Source organism: Diabrotica virgifera, chromosome 1 (assembly GCF_917563875.1).
Source record: "Diabrotica virgifera virgifera chromosome 1, PGI_DIABVI_V3a".
Lineage (NCBI taxonomy): Eukaryota > Metazoa > Arthropoda > Insecta > Coleoptera > Chrysomelidae > Diabrotica > Diabrotica virgifera.
Window position 1 is genome coordinate 256,938,212 of NC_065443.1, and position 22,964 is coordinate 256,961,175.

Below are 22,964 nucleotides of genomic sequence, written 5' to 3' on the forward strand. Positions count from 1 at the left end.
GAGAGCTGCGACCATGAGACTGAAATAAAGAGCAGTGTAGAACAAGCCAGATATGGTTTTTTGAAACTTAGTAAATTTCAAATTTCAACCTGAAATACAAGATGTTAAGAGTGTTACGTTTGGCCTGCTCTCTTATACATAATGGAAGCATGGACGTTAAAGGCCAGACCCATTAACAAAATTGAAGTTTTTGAAATGCTGTGCCTGCGCCGAATGCTTAGAATATCGTGGAAGGACAGAGTCAGAATTGTGAAAACATTAAGAAGAGCGAAGAGCGGGTTTCCAAGATAGGAAGCTTTTTAATTGTGTAGAAAGTAAGAAGACTGCATACTTTATATTACGAGGGCATATATTACAAGGAAAAGATACACTTTCAATAAGTAGTACTCGAAGGAAATATACAGGACAGGAAAGGTCTAGAACGTAAAAGGATATCGTGCCAAATTCGAAATCCAAGGCGAAGGATAGGAAGGAATGGAAGCCGATTCTGGAACAGGCCAAGACCCACCTTGGATTGTAGAGCCAATGATGATGATGATGGGTGCGTAATATTCGCTAATGGACAGGAATCTACAGCTACGAAATGTTTCACAATGCTACTAAAAATAGGATAATTTAATCCAAACGATCTAACATATTATTACCTGACAGGACAATGTACGGTGGACTCCCACGCGAAAATGCACGGCACCTTAAGAAGAAAAAGGACTACCGAACAAACACGTGAATTTGATAACAATTTTGTATAACAATAAAATGATGTAGGTATCTATGTACATATTACAGTATGCAACACGGAAAAATGAATACAATTAAATTATTTAAAAACTATACAATAACTTACCTAATAAGATAAGATATCTGCTACAAGTTATTCCTTTGGATCCAAGCTTGCGGCTTGTATTCTGTAACAAAATATGTTATTAAATATTATGAACTATAAATAAAAAACGACAAATTACAACACTACTACTCTTACACGTCTACTTTGATTTCAGTTTTGGTTTTTATATGAATGATAATGGTACTTGTATACAGTAGATGATTTAGATCTAAAGCCGTGTATATACTACTTATTAGTCTAAGATCCGAATATAAGTCGATCTGTACCCATCTGCTTTCCGGATGAAACATTGTTTTTATTAAATTTCACACAAAGACAAAAAAAGGTTAAAGGGGAAGAACGGCGGTAGTCCATTTGGACTGTTCTTGAGCAAGCTGATAGTTAAAAGACTAAGTTCTCGATCTAAGTAATAGCACATAAAATATTACCAAAAATATTACCCTACATCCCACCAGATTGAAAACAATGGAAACCTTCTCTGGTTACACCTCCGAGGCTTCTAAAATTTGCAAGCCATAACGGATGCTGAGACTAAAGAAGATGAGGGAATTTTACAATTTATAATTCACGTCCCATCTGCTCAACGCGGTCAAGTTCCAACGAGAATGGTTCCCTTTGTACTCTAATCAGAGTAAACATGTAACATTGAACATGGTTATTCATTTATCAAATAGTTACAATTTATAAACTTATTAGATATGAAGTCAATGTAATATAATATAAAGTCTTAGTAACTATTATTTTATTATTATTCTTTGACTGAATATTTTTATTTAAATTTGAATTTATAATAAGTTAATAAATCTTAACTTACAGCTTGCTCGAGAAAAATTCAAATGGACTACCGCCGTTCTTCCCTTGTACCCTTCAAATATATCCAGCATGGGTTGACTATCAAAATCGTGTCATAGCTATCCTTAAGGGGGCCGTAGGGGTTGAAATCAATATTACAAGCACATTTTTTTAAGTATCGTAGAAATATTTTATTTTTAAATTAAATAGGCATATTCAGTACAATTCATAGATTATTCAAGAAAAAATTGAAGGAAAAATATTAAAAAATAAGCCAACGGTGGCAAGTTTTTGAAGCCACCTCAAAATATGATAAATTTTGCGGTAGGACTGACAAATGTATCAAAAAATATTTGGTTTATTGGCACTTATCTCGTTCTTGCTAATATGCCGTTCTTGTATTATTAGATGTCTTTTTTTTTGTCAGAATAAAAAGAATTACTGCAAATCAACATGTTTGCACTAAATCGGTTTGGAAAACACGGTTTGCAACATTACCTAATGGTAATGTTTATCAAGTAACATTTGAAAATGATTCAATGATGCAACACCTTAAAATCCTTAACCAATTGAATCCACTTAAACAAAGTGCAGCGTGACTCATAAACAATCGACACCCATCAACAATGGATATTGTGTAAGGGACGCCGTGAAATTTTTAATTAATCATTTTTCATGTTCAATGGCATTGAAACAAAGTCTAGGTTCGCAGTTTTTATTTGTTTTCTTTCTATTGTTGTAGAAAAGTCTGTATACCGCCATACACCTTACAACTTTGGAGTAAGCTTAAGCGGGCGAGACGGCATACTTCCACAGTTTAATGAACTTGGATCAAGTGTTTTATATTCTTTAGACAAGTGTAAATCACTCTTCTACATAGTTAGAATTTGTGGCTATAAAAAAGTTATTATTACCTTACTAAAATTATAAATAGACGAGGGCATTTAGCACAAAACAAATTAATTTTTAAATACAGCACTTAGAGACTTGCAGTTTTTTGCATTATGTTCAGAATGACGTCAGGAAAAAAGTCTTCTATTCAAAAATGGGTGGAAATGCATAATTGCACTTAAAAGTGCATAAAATGCATCCAAAAGTGCATACATAAACATCAAAATCAGTATACTAAGGACGAAATATTGTTATTCGGGCGCTTTTTGGGGTCACTGAACACGAATACTTTATCAGAAGCGACCCCCGAAGCACCTGTGCCCAAGGTCACTGCAAGGGACGTCACCTTCTGGAGTTTCGGGTGTTTTCGGCATTTAATTGAAACAAATGGATTACTGAAGGGTTTTTAGGGTCGCTAAATACGAATATGTCATCAGAATTAACCTCCGGAGTACCTGGTACCCAGGATCACTACTAAGGCAGGCCATCTTCTGGAGTTACGACGGTTTTCGGCATTAAATTGATGCAAATGGATTACTCGGGGATTTTTGAGGTTGCTCAACATGAATATGCCAACAAATCCGATGCCCGGAGCACCTGGTGCCCATTGTCACTGCAAGGGGAGTCATCTTCTGGAGTTTAAAGCATATTCGGTACTACATTATTACTACGGTATTTAAAGAGTAGCAGGAACAAATTGGAAATATGGTGCTCAGAAGAAGAAGATTATAATGGAACAATTATTTATTGGATCCTGACAGAAATAGAGCGAAGAATTGCAACGACTAAAACATTTTTAATGAGAATATTTTTTTGTAATAAAAGTGTCATTTTAGGAATATGCAAAAAATAATGAGCAAGTGCTAAGTTTGACTAATAGGTACTTTACTACGAAGTAAAAGCATAGATGCTAAAACTACGAACGATGAACTTAATTGAAGTATTAGAAATATGGATACATAGGCCAATGTTAAATATTCTTGAACACAACTAACATCGAAGTAATGAGGACGCGACGGTCAAAAAATAGAGAGATACTAAAGACAGTTAGGTATATTTAAGAAATTATAGATATATTTAGACTAGATAATTAAGAATAGATATATTTAGACAAGATAGAAATTAAATCTGTAGCTAATTTTTAAGAGAAAAATAGGTTGAATAGGTGTATGATTGAAAAACCAAGTGATTGAAAAACCAAGCCAAGCCTCTTCCATGGTGGTCGTCAACGTTGGATAATTCTCAAATGGCTCAAAAAGAAAACACAAGAATGAATAATACAATATTTTGTACTTAAAAAAATGAATGAACATAAGCTACATTTAACTATTTTTGAAGTTATACTTCTTTAGGCGCGATTGGATGTGAATTTTTATTATTCTGCGCGCATGTACACGCATACAGTATGGAGTTCGGTGTTAAATCCAAAGATATTCTTTGCTAAATCTTTTAAGTTATGTATGTATTAGTCCAAAAAAAGGTGTGGAAGGAACATATTAGTGTTTTTAGGAAATACATATAATTTTTGTGTCTTTGGATTTGTCTTCGTCGGTAGTAAGATAATACGTATTATTAAAACATTTTTATTTATATTTCACTTCGTCTATTTGTTACCGTGATTTGTCATAATGTTGTCCGAGAAACCGTATAAACAGTGGGCTCGTGGTGTCATTCGTAGAGCATTCGACTACAGATCGAGAGGTCCTGGGTTCAAATGTGGGCAATTGCTGTCTTTTTTTTTGGATTTTTGGAAAGTATTAAGTATTAAAATTAGTTTAATATTTAAATAATTTTATTTCGTTGAAATCATATGATAGAAGTACTTATAACTTCTTACATGCGTACAAAGTACACACAAATTATTTTTTTTAACCTTGGTTTATCTGATTTATCTTAGGTAATTTAAAATGTTAGTTACAACTAAAACAAACCTATAATTTCGTGGAAGTATAAAAAAACGTATCTTTCCTTACACCACTGAATAAATTTTAAAAAGAAGTGAATCATTTTATATTCATTCTATGTGGGTATTTCTTTTATTTTAAAAACGCTTGCTTTTCTCTGTGGATAACGCATACATAAACAACCCTATTTTGAACGGGATTTTCCCTTGTGTGATCTAAAAATGAGGTCAACTTGTGTTCATTGGAATTTTATATTAATCGTAGCATTCCTTTCCGTGGCATTTTACAAAACAAGTGAATCATAAAATTCTGTACACACGAAAGAGTTCTTTTTCAGAGCACTTTAGCCTTGGTCCGTTTTTAAGTTTTTTACGTTATTTCAGCAATTGTTTATTTATAATTTTGTTGAATGCTGTCGTAAAAACACACACATTCGAACAAAATATAAATACGCAACATAGTTTTAAATTTTTGTATTTTATAAACAAAGATTCAAAACATTTATGAAACTTTAAAAATAAAAGTCAAAAGGTCATCCTCCAACGCAATATTTAAGGCTATGTTTTTTCAGAAGTATCTCTCTCCACATTTAAATTTTTGTATTTTATAAATAAAGATTCAAAACACTTATGAAACTTTAAATATAAAAGTCAAAAGTCATCGTCCAAACGCAATATTTGACGCTATGTGTTTTCAGAAGTATATCTCTCCACATTTTTCATGAAGATAAATTATTATACTTAGTTCTATACTGTATCTTTGCTCTTTGCACAAACGTCATGTTTCATTTTCAAATAAATTAAATCAAAACATCAAGTGAAACGTACGTCGATATGTAATATCATTGATGTACCCACCTACTGTCAATATACTTAATAATTAGGAAATGGTTATTATCGGTGGACGTATTTTTTAAAGTTAAGTATATTGTAGGTACATTTACATTTAACTATATGCAGTGATGCGCGCTAATAACCTGCAAAATATCGCAAAAGATGGAAAACATCGTAAAGTAAGAAGAGATGAAACTAGTAGAGGTGGAAGTTATCGATAGGCATAAACGTATACATTCACATTACATTTAGTGTAGGAAACAGAGGTTGAACCTTGCAAAATGGACACTAAGTCCGGTTTTATTTTTTTTTTCTGTTATATCAAGGGGTGCTTATTATAAGACTAACTTTTTCTGAAAAAATTTCGCCCCGGAACCCTAATTTTAATCCCTTTAAAGGGGGTAATTTGTGGTTTTTGCGGAACGTAGCCCTTCCTGTACCTTTTACAAAAAAAATTTTTTATAGAAATATGAAGAGGACTATATTTTCTACGATTTATTTCCCGACAGCATATGTCTATCATCCACCGTTTAGCGGGGGTGGAGCCCCAAAGTTGACAAGTTTTTAAAAAAGATGTTTTTAAAAAAAATATATTTTTTCCTAACTGTAACGGAAATTAAGAAGAAATCCTGCGACAATTATTCACAAATAAGTGACTGATTTTTTGGTATAGGTTTGACTTAAGGGTAATTGCCCTATTTTTAATTACAGGGTGTTACATTTTAAAAAACCCCTTTTTATACCATCTGAACCGTTTATGCTAGAGTAAAAAGACTTTCAGGAATTACCCATGTACTGGTGCTATTTACAAATTTGTACACCGCATCCCCATTTTTTCCCCGGAACCACCCCAAAAAAAGAATAATTAATAAATAAAGTGATTTTCTTGGAATCCTTCACACACAATGCCCTTTATTAATATGCTTCATATATCATTTTGTGCACGTTATTATTACCCATGCATAGACACCAAAAGCGATTTTCTAGTGCAACCCCTGTAGCCAAAAAAAATAAATAAAATGGAGGGTTGAAATTTTTTTTTTTGTTTTTTGCTTTTTGATCTATATGGGCATATGCTTCATCAATAGTGCTTTTCAAAAATATATATGGTTATTGCAACATCCCTGCGGAAACCACCCCTATCCTTGAAAATATACTGCAGAAACTACCCCTATCCCTTGGCGAGCATGTTTTTACGATTTTCTCATTACCCATGCATTCTTTTTAAACAAAACTTATACAAGGTTAAAGAGCAGTATTTACTCTAAAATTAGGTCCTACTCATTTTTTTCGTATAAGCAACCGTTACTGCGCAGTGGCGCCGTAAACCTCATATATGCTTTGGCGGGCTCCAGTTTTTGTTTTTTTTTTTCGTCACCTGTTCGTTTTATTAATAAAGTACTTATGTAAAATAAAACAACACAGTGTAACCTACAAATTATGACCTATGCACATTTTACATTCTTTGCGCCCCAAAGCCACAGTGGTGGCCCAAAATCAATTTTTGCATCTTTTCGCCACCTACACGCATTTTATTGCATTAATGCTACCTTAATAGCACAATATTCACCCTTAAGTGGTCGCTAAGCAGTGGCGGATCCAGGGAGGGGTGATCGGGGCGATCACCCCCCCTCTCAAACCAAGTGATATTCTATTTAAAGATTATAAAACTATTCATTTATTTTTATAGAAATACTTACAATATATTATTATTTTTAAAAGAATGGCGTACTTTTATGCATTAGCGACAGTGGCGGAACCAGCATCGTTAAGAGGGGGGTGCCAATTGGCTAAATTTTTATAAAAATAAATGAATATTTTTATAATCTTTAAATATAATATCACTTGGTTTAAGAGGGGGTGATCGCCCCCATCACCCCTCCCTGGATCCGCCACTGATTAGTGACCACTTAAGGGTGAATATTGTGCTATTAAAGTAGCATTAATGCAATAAAATGCGTGTAGGTGGCGAAAATATGCAAAAATTGATTTTGGGCCACCACTGTGGCTTTGGGGCGCAAAGAATGTAAAATGTGCATAGGTCATAATTTGTACGTTACACTGTGTTGTTTTATTTTACATAAGTACTTTATCAATAAAACGAACAGATGGCGAAATAAAAAAACAAAAACTGGAGCCCGCCAAAGCATATATGAGGTTTACGGCGCCACTGTGCCGTAACGGTTGCTTATACGAAAAAAATGAATAGTACCTAATTTTTAGAGTAAATAGTGGTCTTTAACCTTGTATAAGTTTTGTTTCAAAAGAATGCATAGGTAATGAGAAAATCGTAAAAACATGCTCGCCAAGGGCTAGGGGTAGTTTCTGCAGTATATTTTCATGGATAGGGGTGGTTTCAGCAGTGATGTTGCAATAACCATATATATTTTTGAAAAGCACTATTGAAGAAGCATATGATCATAGGGATCAAAAAGCAAAAAACAAAAAAAAAATTTCAACCCCCCATTTTATTTTTTTTTTTTTTTGGCTACACGGGTTGCACTAGGAAATCGCTTTTGGTGTCCATGCATGGGTAATAATAACGTGCACAAAATGATATATGAAGCATATTAATAAAGGGCATTGTGTGTGAAGGATTCCAAGAAAATCAATTTATTTATTAATTCTTCTTTTTTTTTTGTGGTTCCGGGAAAAAAATGGGGGTGCATTATACAAATTTGTAAATAGCACCAGTATATGGGTAATCGCTGAAAGTTTTTTTACTCTAGCATAAATGGTGCAGATGGTATAAAAGGGGGTTTTTTAAAATGTAACACCCTGTAATTAAAAAAAGGGCTATTACCCTTAGGTGAAACCTATACCAAAAAATCAATCAATTATTTGTGAATAATTGCCGCAGAATTTCTTCTTAATTTCTGTTACAGTTAGGAAAAAATATATTTTTTTTAAAACATCTTTTTTAAAAACTTGTCAACTTTTGGGGCGCGACCCCCGCTAAACGGTGGATGATAGACAGATGCTGTCGGGAAATAAATCGTAAAAAATATAGTCCTCTTCATATTTCTATAAAGGAAATTTTTTGTGAAAGGTACAGGAAGGGCTACGTTCCGCAAAAACCACAAAGTACCCCCTTTAAAGGGGTGAAAATGGGGGTTTCGGGGCGAAATTTTTTCAGAAAAAGTTAGTCTTATAATAAGCACCCCTTGATATACCAGAAAAAAAATAAAACCGGACTTGTGTCCATTTTGCAAGGTTCAACCTTTGTTTCCTACACTAATTACATAGTTTCCCACCTATAGACGTATCGGAGGAGTATGACAACTGTCACTGTGACAGGAGAATTTTATAAAATACCACTATCACAGACGTCTAAAGGTGGGAAACTATGTAATGTAATGTTAATTTATACGTTTATATTGTTAATTTCCACCTCTACTAGTTTCATCTCTTTTTATTTCACAATGTATTATGTTTTATATCTTTTGCATTATTTTGCCAGTTATTAGCGCGCTAAAAACGCAATTTAGACCAGTAAGGATCTGTTTTTAGGTGGATGTGAGAGGTGGCATTCGGATTTTTGCAGATAAAGTTAGGTGACAACTTCAGTAATAATAATTGACTCATGCTCCTTCTCAAATATGCCCGGAACATTAATAAAAAAAATAAAATATTTAAAAATTTCAAAAAAATTTCGTTTTTTTTTCTACTTTTTTGCTTATAACTTAAAAACTATTCACTTTAGAACAAAGTCCTATAGAAATAAAACAAAGATAATTAAATTTTCTATCAGATTCGTTTGGTTAAAAATGTCTTAATTTATCACCCTTGCTTCAAAATAGCAATAAATATAAAATAAGGGGGCAAAACAAGCCTGCCCTTATTCAATGATTTTCTATCACTTAGGGTACATTTTTAACCTTCCTAATTCGCTTAGAAAATTTATGTAATGTGCTAAAACCGTACACCAAATTTCATTAAAATTGACTTACTAGATTTTGCATAATAATTTTGCAATCTAAACTTTTTTTAAAAAATTTAAATTTTTTAAAATCTTGCACAACAAAAACTAGGACATACAAAGATTTGTCAATTTGTTTACCTATAAATAAGTACTCCACCTATCTACTGCACTTTACAGAATTGAAATCGGATTATTTAAGCAGCCTCAGAAATGTTTTAAATTTATACACAATTTTTTGGCTTATACACAAATTAGTGCTGTGGCCAGGAGGGGGTGCTACGGGCTCCTTTATTTAGATGGACTTACCCAAGTTTTTTTTATATATTTTGACCCGTAGAACACGAATTTTTTGGGTAACAGTTGATCCGGATGTCGATAAGATTGTTATAAACAAAGAACTTGAGGAATTACATAAAATCGATTTTTCGCAAAATAAAATATTTTTTTGTATTTCTTGGGTAATTCTAAGCAAAAAATGTTTTTACAAGTTTTTTCTTAGGATGCATAGTTTTCGAGATAAACGCGGTGGAACTTTCAAAAAATCGAGAAATTGCAATTTTTGAACGCGAATAACGTTTGATTAAAAAATAAAGTTTAAGTCAAATTATACCGGTTTTAATTATTTGCATTGCTAAAAATTAATTTTTTTATTATTAAACAAATCTATTTGTTTATAAGCCAAAAAATTGTTTATTAATTTAAAACATTGCTGGAGCCCCTTAAATAATCCGATTTTAATTCTGTAAAGTGTATTACATAGGTAGAGCACCTCTTTATATGTAAAAAAAATTAGCCAACTTCTAAATGGTCTACTTTTTGTTCAGAAAGGTTTTAAAAAATTTGAACTTTTTAAAAACATTTAGATTGCAAATTTATTATGCAAAATTTATAAGGTCGATTTTAATGAAATTTGGTACACGATTTAAGTATGTTACAAAGAATTTCCTAAGCGAATTACTAAGGTTCTAAGTGCCACCAAAGTGGTTAAAAAATATTGAATAACAACAGACTTATTTTGTCCCCTTATTTTGTATTTATTGCTATATTGCAGAAAAGGTAATACTTAAGACATTTTTTACCAGTCGTATATCATAAAAAACTCAATTATCTTTATTTTATTTCTGTACGACTTTGTTCCAAAACGAATCGTTTTAAAGTAGAAAAAAATCGATGTTTTTCGAAATTTTTAAAAATTTTAATTTTTTTATTAATGTTCCGGGCATATTTGAGAAGGAGCATAAGTCAATTATTATTACTGAAGGTGTCACCTAACTTTATCTGCAAAAATCCGAATGCCACCTCTCACATCCAAAAATAGACGTTTTTTCGCAGATCCTTTCTGGTCTAATTACCAATGTCCAGTTAAATGCATACGCTTTGACAGTTCACAATATGTAAACAAACTGACTAATTTAAAAATTAAATATTTTTAAGAAAATGTCTGAAGACGATAGGGATACTAAAAATGTATCCTCAAATTTATTTTAATAATTGTAATATTGAAAATATGAATGTATCAACAAAATAATAATTATTAATTTAACAACTTAATCACTTAATTTGTTTGCCTTGCAAAATGAATAAATTTGAATATATTTTTTGTTGCGAATGATCATAGAAAAAATCGTGTATACAACAATTTAATTATCAGTATGAAGCTCGTATTCTATACGAAACTCGCCGCTTCACGGCTCGTTTCGTATCCGTCATATTCGCATCATAATAACCATTATTAAATGTTCGTTACATAATAAAATACTATTACACTATTATAAAGGATTTTAATTTTTTTTAATATCATAAAACTGTTAATAATGTATTTTTTTAAACGCTTTTCTTTAGTTCAATCGTTTGGGTCAAATCTTTAGCCGTTAATTTGACTGCCTTTTCTGCAATGCAAATGAATGAAAATTTGCAGACATATGCATTCGCGGGAACAATAATACACGAATAGTCAATATTTTTTTATGTTTATTAATTGTTTAAATAAAAAAAAACGATTTTAATGGAAAATGCTTCAATTCTCTTGCTTTTTACAGTGAAGAAACTAGAAACTTTGTAGCTAATTACATGAACTATACATAATTTCACTTTTTATGTTAATTTTTTAAGTTATGCTTCATAAATAAACAATAACGTTTCAAATTTTTTTGCCGATTCCGACTTCTTTTCATGTTTGTACATCATAATATGTTTTATACATATATTTTAATAAACATGACGATATATTTTATTGTTTAAAGAGTGTAAGACCAAAAAGTAAAAAAAATACGAAAAAAAATTCTAAGAAACGTTTTTCTTTAGTTACGAGTGACTAAAATTAAAAATATTGTAAAAAATCAACTAAAAAGCAAAAAATAAAAAAAATTCAAACTCGAAGGATTATTCGAAAAAAACTTAAAAAGATTATATAGACAAAAATCTCACATATTCGTTAAAAGATTGAAAAAATCTAACACATTATCTAACACATTCGTTAAAGAAAAGCGTGGGGCGTGTCTTAATCGAATAAACGGTTTTCGTCCCACGCTTTTCTTTAACGAATGTGTTAGATGTTTTCAATTTTTTAACGAATGTGTGAGATTTTTGTATATTAACAGTTTTTTTTTTCGAATAATCCTTCGAGTTTGAATTCTTTTTTATTTTTTGCTTTTAGTTGATTTTTTTACAATATTTTTAATTTTAGTCACTCGTAACTAAAGAAAAGCGTTTCTTAGAAATGTTTTTTTCATATTTTTTTATTTTTCATTTTTGATGAGAATTCGTATATCATACTATATACGTCAGCCTTGTGAACTAATTTAAGCAATTTAAAAGAGGCGCGAACAGCCAATAATTAATATATGAGTCTGAGAAATGTAATTCGGCAGGTAAAAAGTCGTTGAACTCTAATAATAATTATTATTACATTTCTTATTTAGTTTTAATAGGCAATGACGTCATAGATAGTGTACCTATTTGCAGCGGTTAACCACAACCGAATTGGATCAAGATCTAAAGAACAACAATAACAGTATTTTTCAATACAACAATAATTGTCAATTATCCCCGTCAAACATTATTAATGTCATGAACTGATTGGTGTAACGCAGAAGTAACAAATTAATATGTTCTTCTTCTTCTTGTAGTGACGTTTCGGATGTTGGCCACTATCATGGCAATTTCTACTTAGCATTCTGCTGCTCTGAAAAGATTTGCGGTTGTTGTGTTGGACCACGTATTACGTAGATTTTTCAGCTAGGAAATCCTTTGTCTTCCTAGTCCTCATTCTCCTTCTACTTTTCCCTGTAAAATTAGTTGCAGCAGTCCATACTCTCGCTGTTTCTCATGATTGACCAAGGTATTCGATTTTGGCGGTTTTATTGTGGTTAATAGCTCTTTTTTTTGTATTCCTAATAAAATACCCTGATTAGTAACGTGGTCGGTATAAGATATCTTCAAGATTCGACCATAAAGCCACATTTCGAAAGCCCCAATTTTCGTGCAGGTGGCATATGTGACAGCCCACGATCCACGACTCAACTCCATACAACAGATAGGAAAGATATAACATCGTAAATTAAGATGTTATACCTATAGGTACTTAAATTACCTAAAAAATTTGACGTTTCAAATCGTTTTTAAAAAATATTATCAAAGAAAAGATTCTGTAATATATAGGGGAGAGTTGGATAAAACGGGATAGTCGGATAAAACGGGATACCGAGCCTAGAGACCCAACTAGTGCTGCTATCAATCGGACAACGACGAAAACTTGTTCTCAGTCATCATTTTAACATTCTCAGTTCGTTTTACCTCGATGTCACTCTTTGATGAAAAGTTGTTGTGTTAAGAATTATTGTTTGACTCTATTTTTTTGGCACTTTGTACTTTTAGGTGCGTTGTTTTCTACATTATATTGCCTACATAATATTATATAAACATATAATTCCGGTGACTATTACACTTAATTAAGCACTCATTAACGAATATTATTATGTGTATTCTATCTAATTTTACTCTCACGTTTAGGCAGGGGCCATTTTTGTTTTGAAAAATGTCTGAGTTGGATAAAATGGGATAGAGTTTCTTATGTCCCGTTTTATCCACCTATTTATTTGTTGGCCTATTAATTTTTTAAATAGCGATAAAGCGTGTTCTCATACTGCAGAAAAGAACAACATATTTTTATGTGACTTTTGTTCTGATATACGTACCTAGTCCTAAATAAAAGGTCTTATTTCCCATTTTGCAGTAAAACATAAAAAGGCCTCTTTTTAAGTTTCTGACTAGTGAAGATATTGTTTTTTCAAATGTAAATTTTGCTTTGCAGTCTTATGTCTACTTAATTATAATTTTTAGATAATTTTATGCAAAAAATTAAATATTGTGAACCTATCCCGTTTTATCCAACCGTGGTATGCTAAAACGGGATGTGTAGGACTTTAATAAATATTTTTTTTGCTATTTTCCAGTCATTAAAAATAGCTAAAAATATGTTTTTTGTGTGCTTCAATAAATGTTATACCTAAAAAAAAATAATAATATGATAATTTCTTTAACATTTTTTCCGTAACAAAAATAAACAAGAATGGTATCCCGTTTTGTCCAACTCTCTCCTAAGTAACCAGCAAGTTGTTGAGGTTATGTTTTATCAAAAAATCAAAGAATTAAGGTTTAATCCATAAACTCATAAGAGACGTATTGAACACAGAAGAAATTCCAGGAGATTGGAAAAGAGCAATTATATGTCCAGTCCACAAGAAAGGAGACAAACTGAGCTATAATAATTATAGAGGCATATCCTTACTCTGTGTGAGTTATAAGGTGTTTACGTGGATCATAAACCGAAGATTAAGCCACTTCACAGAACAAATCATAGGAGAATACCAGGCCGGATTCAGACCAGGACGGTCTACTATTGACCAGCTGTTCAACGTGAAACAAATATTAGCTAAAGCCTGGGAGCAGGACATAGATATCTACCAAATCTTTGTAGATTTTCGACAAGCCTATGATAACATACATAGAGATAAAATATATGTAATTATGCAAGAATTTGGTATACCAAGAAAATTGGTAAAGTTGGTTCAAGCCACCATGACTCACACAGAAGCGCAAGTACGAGTTCAAAATGAATTGACAGATCCCTTCCAGATAACTAAAGGGCTAAAACAGGGAGATGGGCTGGCACCGACTCTGTTTAATATATGCATGGAATATGTCATCAGAAAAATGTCCATAAACCCAAAAAATTTATTGTTTAATAAGTCTAAGTAGATTGCGGTGTACGCAGATGATGTAAACTTGATGGGAAGAACCGCAAGAGACGTCACAGAACTATATTTGGAGCTTGAAAATGCGAAAGAAATAGGGCTGGCCGTCAACATAGATAAAACTAAATCGCTAATACAAGCAAGGAACCAAAGAAACTTGCAGAATTGAACAATAAACGACGCTAATATAGAAATAGTAAAACAGATCACATATTTGGGTGTACAGATAACAGAGAATGGCAGCGAGGAGGAAGAAATACGGAAACGGATAATGCTTGCTAACAAAGCATACTTCTCTTTGTCGCAGGTGTTTGGTTCCAAAGACATCCATAGGGAAGTTAAGTTTAAAATATTTAAAACCATCATACGGCCAATAGCAACATATGGTGTAGAAATGTGGATCATGACAGAAAAGACAATAAAACTTATTAATACTTTTGAAAGAAAGATATTAAGGAGGATACTGGGACCCATCTGCGACAATGGTATATGGAGAATAAGGTTCAACCACGAGCTATACTAATATTACAGAGAACCCTCTATAGCAAATTATGCAAAAATACAAAGATTGCGTTGGGCAGCTATGGTAGGACGTCGGATAGTAGGAAGACCAAGGAAGAGGTGGATAGACGAAGTGAGGACAGATGCTAAAGAGATATTGAGGGTGGACAACTGGAGGAGAGCAGCCAGAGACAGAGATACTTGGAGGCGGATGCTGGGGGAAGCCAGGGCCCGACTTAAACTGTAGAGCCATAGGAGAGAGAGAGAAATTGTAATTGTGTGTTGCATATGTATTGTGCATGCTTGGAGTCCGTGTTTTACATTTTTTATCCTGTACTGCTGGTATATTCTTGTTATTCACTTCTTCTTTAAGTATTGGCAACCAAAGTCTGCTGCATTCTGATGATCGGTTTGCTACACAGTTTCCTTCATTTAATAGGATGAGGGCTGCTTCTTTGATGTTTCTAGTTTTCATGTCTGATTCCTTTATGATTATTGATGCATCTTTCCACTTTGGAATTTTGGTATTTGGTGGATGTAGACGGCAAGATATGCTAATTACTCACGTACAAGATAAAATCTCAGTTTTTGTTGTAAACGTATCAGATACAACAACCGACAAAAGGCGCGTTTTTACAATTATTGATGAAGACGAAATGAATATTTTGAAGATAATAAGAGATTACATGTCTTTATGGCCACGTGGTTGTATACAGGGTAAAATCCAGGGCAAGAGAAGTGTAGGAAGGAGAAGAATCTCATGGTTGCGTAACTTGAGGGAATGGTACGGATGCACATCAACCGAACTATTCAGAGCAGCAGCATCTAAGATTAGAATAGCCATGATGATTGCCAACTTCCGTCGCGGAGATGGCACGTGAAAAAGAAGAAGGTTGTTCAGAAAACAATTTTTTTTCTGACCTATAGACAAGGTCACTGTACTGTACAACCAGTTGGGAAAAATACCTTTGGAAAAATCCCATTCATCATTGCAAAATATATACAGGGTGGGGCATTAGTGTGACAAAGTCCAATTACTCGTTTCTCGTAAGAGATACGAAAAAAAGTTATTGAGGTAAAAGTTGGGGCACACATAGTACCATAATTTAAAAATATTTTTAAATATACAGGGTCGTCCGTATTGACAGAGTGACACAAAATTTTGTTTTTTTTAATGGAACACCCTGTATTTTTTTACATTTTTGGATTCTCCACGATGTTTCCTTTCTTAAAATATATGGTTTTGTAATATTATACGAGGTAGTTTAAAAGATAATTACGTTTTTTTGTTAATTTCGTAGCAAAATCTACACTCTGTAGAATTTTAGTGATTTGACATCAAATTTTTATTTTATGTTCAAACGATTTTTAATATAGTCTACTATTGTTAAACATTAACAGTATAGCGAAATGTTTAATTTTAGTATACAGGGTGGGTCGAAACTCGGAATGAGTATTTTCTGACTTTTCTTAAATGGAACACCCTGTATTTAAGTATTTTAAGGAAATGATATTTTATGGTACTTTTTTATTTCTTAAACATTCCCTATACCTAAGTGCTTTAATTTGTAAGTTATTCGTGATTCTTTAAGCCAAACATTAATTGTAAGAAAAATTACGTGAAATTTTATTAGGTGGCTGTGAAAATATTTAATCAAAAATAATTTTTGGAAAAGAAAATACATCATAATCTAGTCTGATCCTTAATTTATTACTATTGGATGAAATATCCAAATAAATTCGTAGTTAAGGTTGTTGGTGCGCAAAATATTAATAAAAACATACAATATTCTACCTAGTCGGCTATGACACTAAATTTGCTTAAAAATTTGATATTATACTATTTTTATAGATCCAGTTGCTTCGTTACCATTACTAATATGTATTTTTCTTATGAGAAACTGATTAATAAGATTTTGGTGCTAGTGGAATATAACAAAAATGTGCTACTAGCAATAAGAATTTTTCATTAGAAATTCCCTGATAGAAGACAACTAAGAAGAGAAACGATTAAAAATATACTAGAACGGTTTCAACGGACTGATCACTTAGATTATGATAAATCTGCTCGAATAAAAACTATTGTAAGTGAAGAAAACAGCAATTAAATGTAATCCTTAGTGTCACTGAGGATCTGCATATTAGTAAAATCGTTCTTACAATCTAAGTATCTTGTCTGTTGAAACCGTTTTAGTATCCTTTCAAAAGTTTCTCTTTTTGCTTGTCGTCTATCAGGTAATTGCTGATGATACATTTTTATTGCAAGTAGCTCATTTTTGTTATACTCTCCGAGCACAAAGCCATTTTAATCCGTTCCTCATTAGAAAAATTAATATTAGTAATGGTATCAAATCAACTGGAACTATATAAATAGTGTAATGTCAAATGTTTAGCAAATTTTGTGTCATAGCCAACTAGGCAGAATTTTGTATGTTTGATTCATATTTTAAGCACCAACAACCTTAACTACGAATGTATTTGGATATCTCATCCAATATTAATAAATTAAGGATCAGGCTAGATTATTATGTATTTTTTTTTTCGAAAAATTACTTTTGATTGGATATTTTCACGGCTACCTAATGAAATTTTACGTAATTTTTGTTGCAATTAATGTTTGCTTAAAGAATGACGAATAACTTACAAATTAAAGCACTTAGGTATAGGGAATGCTTAAGAAATAAAAAAGTACCATAAAATATAATTTTATTACAATACTAAAATACAGGGTGTTCCATTTAAGAAAACTCAGAAAATACTCATTCCGAGTTTTGACCCACCCTGTATAATAAAATTAAACATTTCGCTATACTATTAATGATTAACAATAGTAGACTATACTAAAAATCGTTTAAATGCAAATGAAAATTTGATGTCAAATCACTACAATTCTACAGGGTGTAGATTTTGCTACGAAATTAACAAAAAAACGTAATTAACTTTTAAACTACCTCGTATAATATTACAAAACCATATATTTTAAGAAAGGAAACATCGAGGAGAATCCAAAAATGTAAAAATATACAGGGTATTCCATTTAAAAAAACATAAATTGGTGTCACCCTGTCAATACGGACGCCCCTGTATATTTGAAAATATTTTTAAAATATGACACTATGTGTGCCCCAACTTTTACCTAAATAACTTTTTTTCGTATCTCTTACAACAAACGAGTAATTGGACTTTGTCACACTAATGCCCCACCCTGTAGGTTTGAGCGATCCTGACAAGTAGGGGATAGTCGGCTAATAGTGCGCGTCGGGTAATTGTGCGCATCAATGATTCTAATCTCCTATTTAATAAAATTGCAAAAACTATATTGTCAGGCCATCTAGTAGCAACTGCCATATCTATCCGACACAAACGAACGTCGGGAGATAATTTACCGGTTGGCAGTAATCGCTTACATGTTTTCGCGTGGTATGATATTGTTTGTGTGACTGAGAAAATAAGCGACAACTTTTTTTCTTGACAGAAATATAGCTTAAATAGTACTTATATCTTTTATTTATTTACCATTTTAAACACTGATATCGTTAGTTTTGCTCAATTCTTTTTTGTTTTTATTAAATTTTGTGTTATGTGGTGAACTATAACGTCATATAATGGTGCGCATGGCGCACCATTAGCCGGCAAGGTATATAAAGGCATTTTTACGTTTTTTGACTGCGTCATAAAACGTAAACAAGCGTTAAACAACCGTCAAACTAGAGAAAGGGGCAAAGAGAAAACCACGAAATTAAAGAGAGGTACAAAAAGGAAAATTTTTGGACACAACAGCTCCGAAGTTATTTCAGAAAGTGAACTTTGCCATGATGACGAGTTGGAAGATCTCGTGTCAGATAAAAATGACTTCTGTGTATTGTGGTGATGGTAGCAAAGAAGACGAGGTATGGTGCAAGTGTTCGATATATTGTCAGTGGTCTCATGCCATGTGTATACGACAGGATAGTCCAGAATGATATATTATTTGTGTTGTGACTTCTGCAATACTTAGATTTTTTTTAAATATCTGTAACTTGGTTTTTTATCTTTTTCCGTGTATTTGTTTGTTCCTTTAGTATTTATATTCAATAAGCTATATTTTCGAAGGTTATTTGTAAGTTCTATTATTGCGCACAGTTAACCGACATATGCGCATCATTAGCCGAATAGGTTGGGTATTTGTGCGCATTACACCAATTTGAAATTTCGCCTCTCACTCTTCTCAACCATTCATTAAATGCGGTCCCTACCAATATACCTAAGCCTTTGAAGTATATCTTCAAACAATTTGGAAACGGAAATGTTTCAAGTTTGTGAAATATCCTGAATTTGCCTTAGGTGCGCACCAATAGCCGACTCTCCCCTATACAGTTCACCGTCTGCATCGAATATCGGCAACTCTTCTGGCAGACGCTAGAGCTAGTATGACAATATTGAAGCCGCATGGTGGATGTAAGAGTAAGTCAGTTGCTGAAGGATATCTTCAAAAAAAATGAGGTTTTAGGGATGCTGGCAGGCACACCTCCTGGATCTGACTTTTTCTTACACAAAACTTGATACGCAGACAATCAATGAATCAATATTGTCTGCTGGCAATCTATCTTCTATCTATCACCGAGTTTTTCGACAAATTTTTAACCTGTTCCACAATTAAAACTTCCAGTGTTCCCATATATCAAAGTTTGTCCGACTAGACACCCTAAAGCTATTATCAAATTTTCATTTTGCTATTAATCAACTTTTTTTTCATACGCGGGATCCAGACCTATATATTTTTATCAAACTTTCTGAGATAAAAATAGAAAAGTTACGGTTAAAAAATCAATATATTTTTTTGAACAAAAAAAAAAGGAGAAATCCAATTGGAAGCATAATAATGTAAGTTAGCGGTGTTTTTGGTCATCGGCCTTATTCATTCTTATTTATTTATGTATTATAAATAGATTCTAGAAGTTTGACTGGCTTAGAATGATTAGTTTTTTTAAAACTGGAGTTAAAAGCGAATAACGAATTTTTGTAGTTTGGTAAAAAATGCCATTTTCTTCAGAATAGAAAGATTAGCGTCAGAGATAAGAAAAAATGTTTTGATATAAAATTGTAGGTTATTAAATTCCCAAGAACTTGGTTTGAAAAAAAAATTTCTACGGCAAAAATTGAGTGAATCATAATATCGAAAAACATTGATTTTTTCTATACAAAACTAACACTTTCGATGGCGAATAAATCGAAAACTATTAATTTTATCAAAAAAATGTATAGAACAGTTTTTGCTTAGAATTAATGTTTTTATCAACTTTTGCGGTCAAAATATAATAAAAAAATTTCACCCCCGAGATGGGGTGGCAACCACCCCCATGGTAAAAGCCCCTTTCGGAGTCATAGATTTTGATCCTTGGGGTATCCACTACTTATTCTCAAATTTTCCAGCAAATCGATCCATTCTGTAAAAATTGCGAGGTGAAAAGCTTCGGTTCCTGGACTATAGGTCGCAGGTATGTTAATTTGGTTCTATAACCTGTAGTTAGGCTTCTAAGAGACGCGATGGAAGAAAATTTAATTTAGCATTAATGCGCTTAAAATAATAAAAAAAATCGGAAGATTCCATATAAGTTTGGTTGAGTGTATTTGGTTCTGAATTTCTCCTTCTTCTGCTTCTTCCTCTTTATAAGAAATTCGGCTTGTTCATTGGCGGATTGATACTTCTTCTACCGATTTGTGATTTATCTCTTGCTATTTTGACCACACGTGTCTCCCCCATTCTGGTTATGTGGTTATTCCATTCTTTTTTTCTATTTAGTGTCCATTCGTTTATACACTGTACGTTACATTGTCTTCTAATGTCTTCACTCCACTTTCGATCTCTCAGCGTATTTCCTGTAATTCTTCTCACTACTCTCATCTCTGCCGTTTTGAGTACTCTTTGTACTCCAGGGTAATAAGCTAGAAATAGACCATGTTCGGGACACTCAAAGATCCAGGTACTACTTTTTAAATTATTGTAGACCTATAGGAAGAAAACCTACCTGTTTCCTGCCTAGAGTTCGCGTCCGTTTTTTAATTATTAACAATTTAGTGCAAAAATCGCGATTTTTTCGATTTGTTGCACCCCATTTAAAAGCTAAATAGTTGACATAAAATTACAAAATTTAATTTTTTAGAACATTAAAAACCTTTAAAATGCCGATTTTTGAAAGTTAAAAAGTTAATTTGTTGCTACACAAACTGCAAAATAAGTGAAAATCGTTATTTTTTAATAACTTTTACTAAAACTACCTTATAACTTTAGTGTTTCACCCGAAGTTGGGTATTGGGGTATTTTACAAACCGTCAAAATTTGAGATCGATCCATTAATTAGTTTAAGAGTTATTCTATTTGTTTATCCCAGAGACCTTTATTTTGCAATAAGATAAGGCAGAAAATAATGAAGATAGGGCAATTCTGCGTATGCCAAATGAAAGTAGAAAACTGATGCTATTATATCAAAATGTACTAAAAGAAGATAAAAAATATCTAATATAGTCAAAAATCCTAATGCCAAATTTGTGAAATTTTGTAGTTTATAAACATTTAGAATAACTTTAAAAATATTGTCAGTAGGAAAAACCATTTTTCATATTAGAAAAGCTGGCATTTTACCAGAATTTTTAAAAATGTAGTTCAATTGGTGACTAGTCGTGGTAGGTGAAGGGGGAGCTGGGAGCCGACAAATGCACGAGTTCAAAAACTAAAAAAGGCAACTTAAAACTACTATCATTTTCTATATCTCGGGATCTACTGAATATATTTTGATCGTTCTTTTTTTAATTTGTATGTAATTTTTCTGTACATTACAAAATATGCAATTTGTCTAGGCATTTAAAAAATATTGTTTCAAGAATTGTTTAAACAAATTAGACTGTTATTAGACAAATTAATTAATAAATTTATAAACAAATTGCATATTTGTAATTTACGTAGAAATTACATACAAATTAAAAAAGGAAGATCAAAATCCATTGAGTTGATCAGGAGATACAGAAAATTATATTCGTTTGAAATTGCTTTTTCGATATATTTTAACTTATTTAGGTTATTAACTTTATTAGGTTTAACTTATTTAGGGATTTGTAGGTTCCCCCTAGTAATCGTTTGAACAACATTTTTGAAAAATCGTAGAGGGTGCTATGAAGGTGCAATATTTGTGTAAATTTTTTAGGAAAAAAATACAAATCCCATTCTTTAAAATGGCATTAATGAGATTCCTTAATTATTATAAACAAATTAGCTGTGAATTAAAAAAAAACATATGTCTAACTTTGTCCCAAATGAACCCAGGCTAAATTTTTTTATTTGAAAATTCGTGTTAAAATACTCTCTTTTCGAATATATAAAAAGATTGTTTCTACGGACAACATTTTTAAAAAATCCACAAGGAAAAGAAAAAGGTTTTCCTGTAGTTTGCTGTATACCATCAATCACAAAATTGGAAAGAAATCCTTTGTAAAAGGTATAAAAATTTTTTTTTTATTAAAAATCCCTTAAAAGGGCTACATCACAACAAAACGTTTTCGATTTTTTTAAAAAATCATCATCAGTGTTCGATCTAAAAATAAGTATAACCGATTTAATGAATATAAAGTTATTATTTAAATATTGACAAAGGTTAGAGCAAGTTGGTTATACTTACAAACTGGATGCTAGCTGAGCCACAAAAGAAAAATATTTGGGTAAAAACCCTTTACATAAAATATAGATGCCTTAAAAGTGCATACTTCAGTAAAAAGGCCTGTGATGGTCACATGGCAAACAGGATAATGCCCTAAGGTAAGGTATACAGGTTTCCCAACACGTGGGATCCAAATTGAGTTGATCACATTTCAATGACTTAATGGCAACTGAATGCAAAATGAGTGATGTTTCTGAAAGGTGTCAAAAGACAGATGGACAACGTGACGTGGAATTTACCCTGTATTCCGACAGCCAACTAATTGTTAGTAAAATATTTAATGAAAATTTACCTAGTAATAACAAACATCAACAAAGTTGTGGCTATAATT

The 22,964-nt window shown here is 32.1% G+C and overlaps 1 protein-coding gene across 10 annotated transcripts in view; it reads right to left on the bottom strand.

The window, feature by feature from the left end:
* The window catches only part of LOC114330907 (multiple inositol polyphosphate phosphatase 1-like), a 266,073-nt gene that overhangs the window by 128,062 nt on the left and 115,047 nt on the right, over positions 1-22,964 (bottom strand). For 7 of the 10 annotated variants that reach the window (XM_028280345.2, XM_050649106.1, XM_050649094.1 and 4 more), the window contains exon 2: positions 845-905. The exons of the other annotated variants lie outside the window; for them this stretch is intronic. The gene's annotated coding sequence lies outside the window, so the exon portion shown is untranslated. The remainder of the gene's footprint in view (positions 1-844; positions 906-22,964) is intronic. 10 annotated transcript variants of the gene reach the window in all.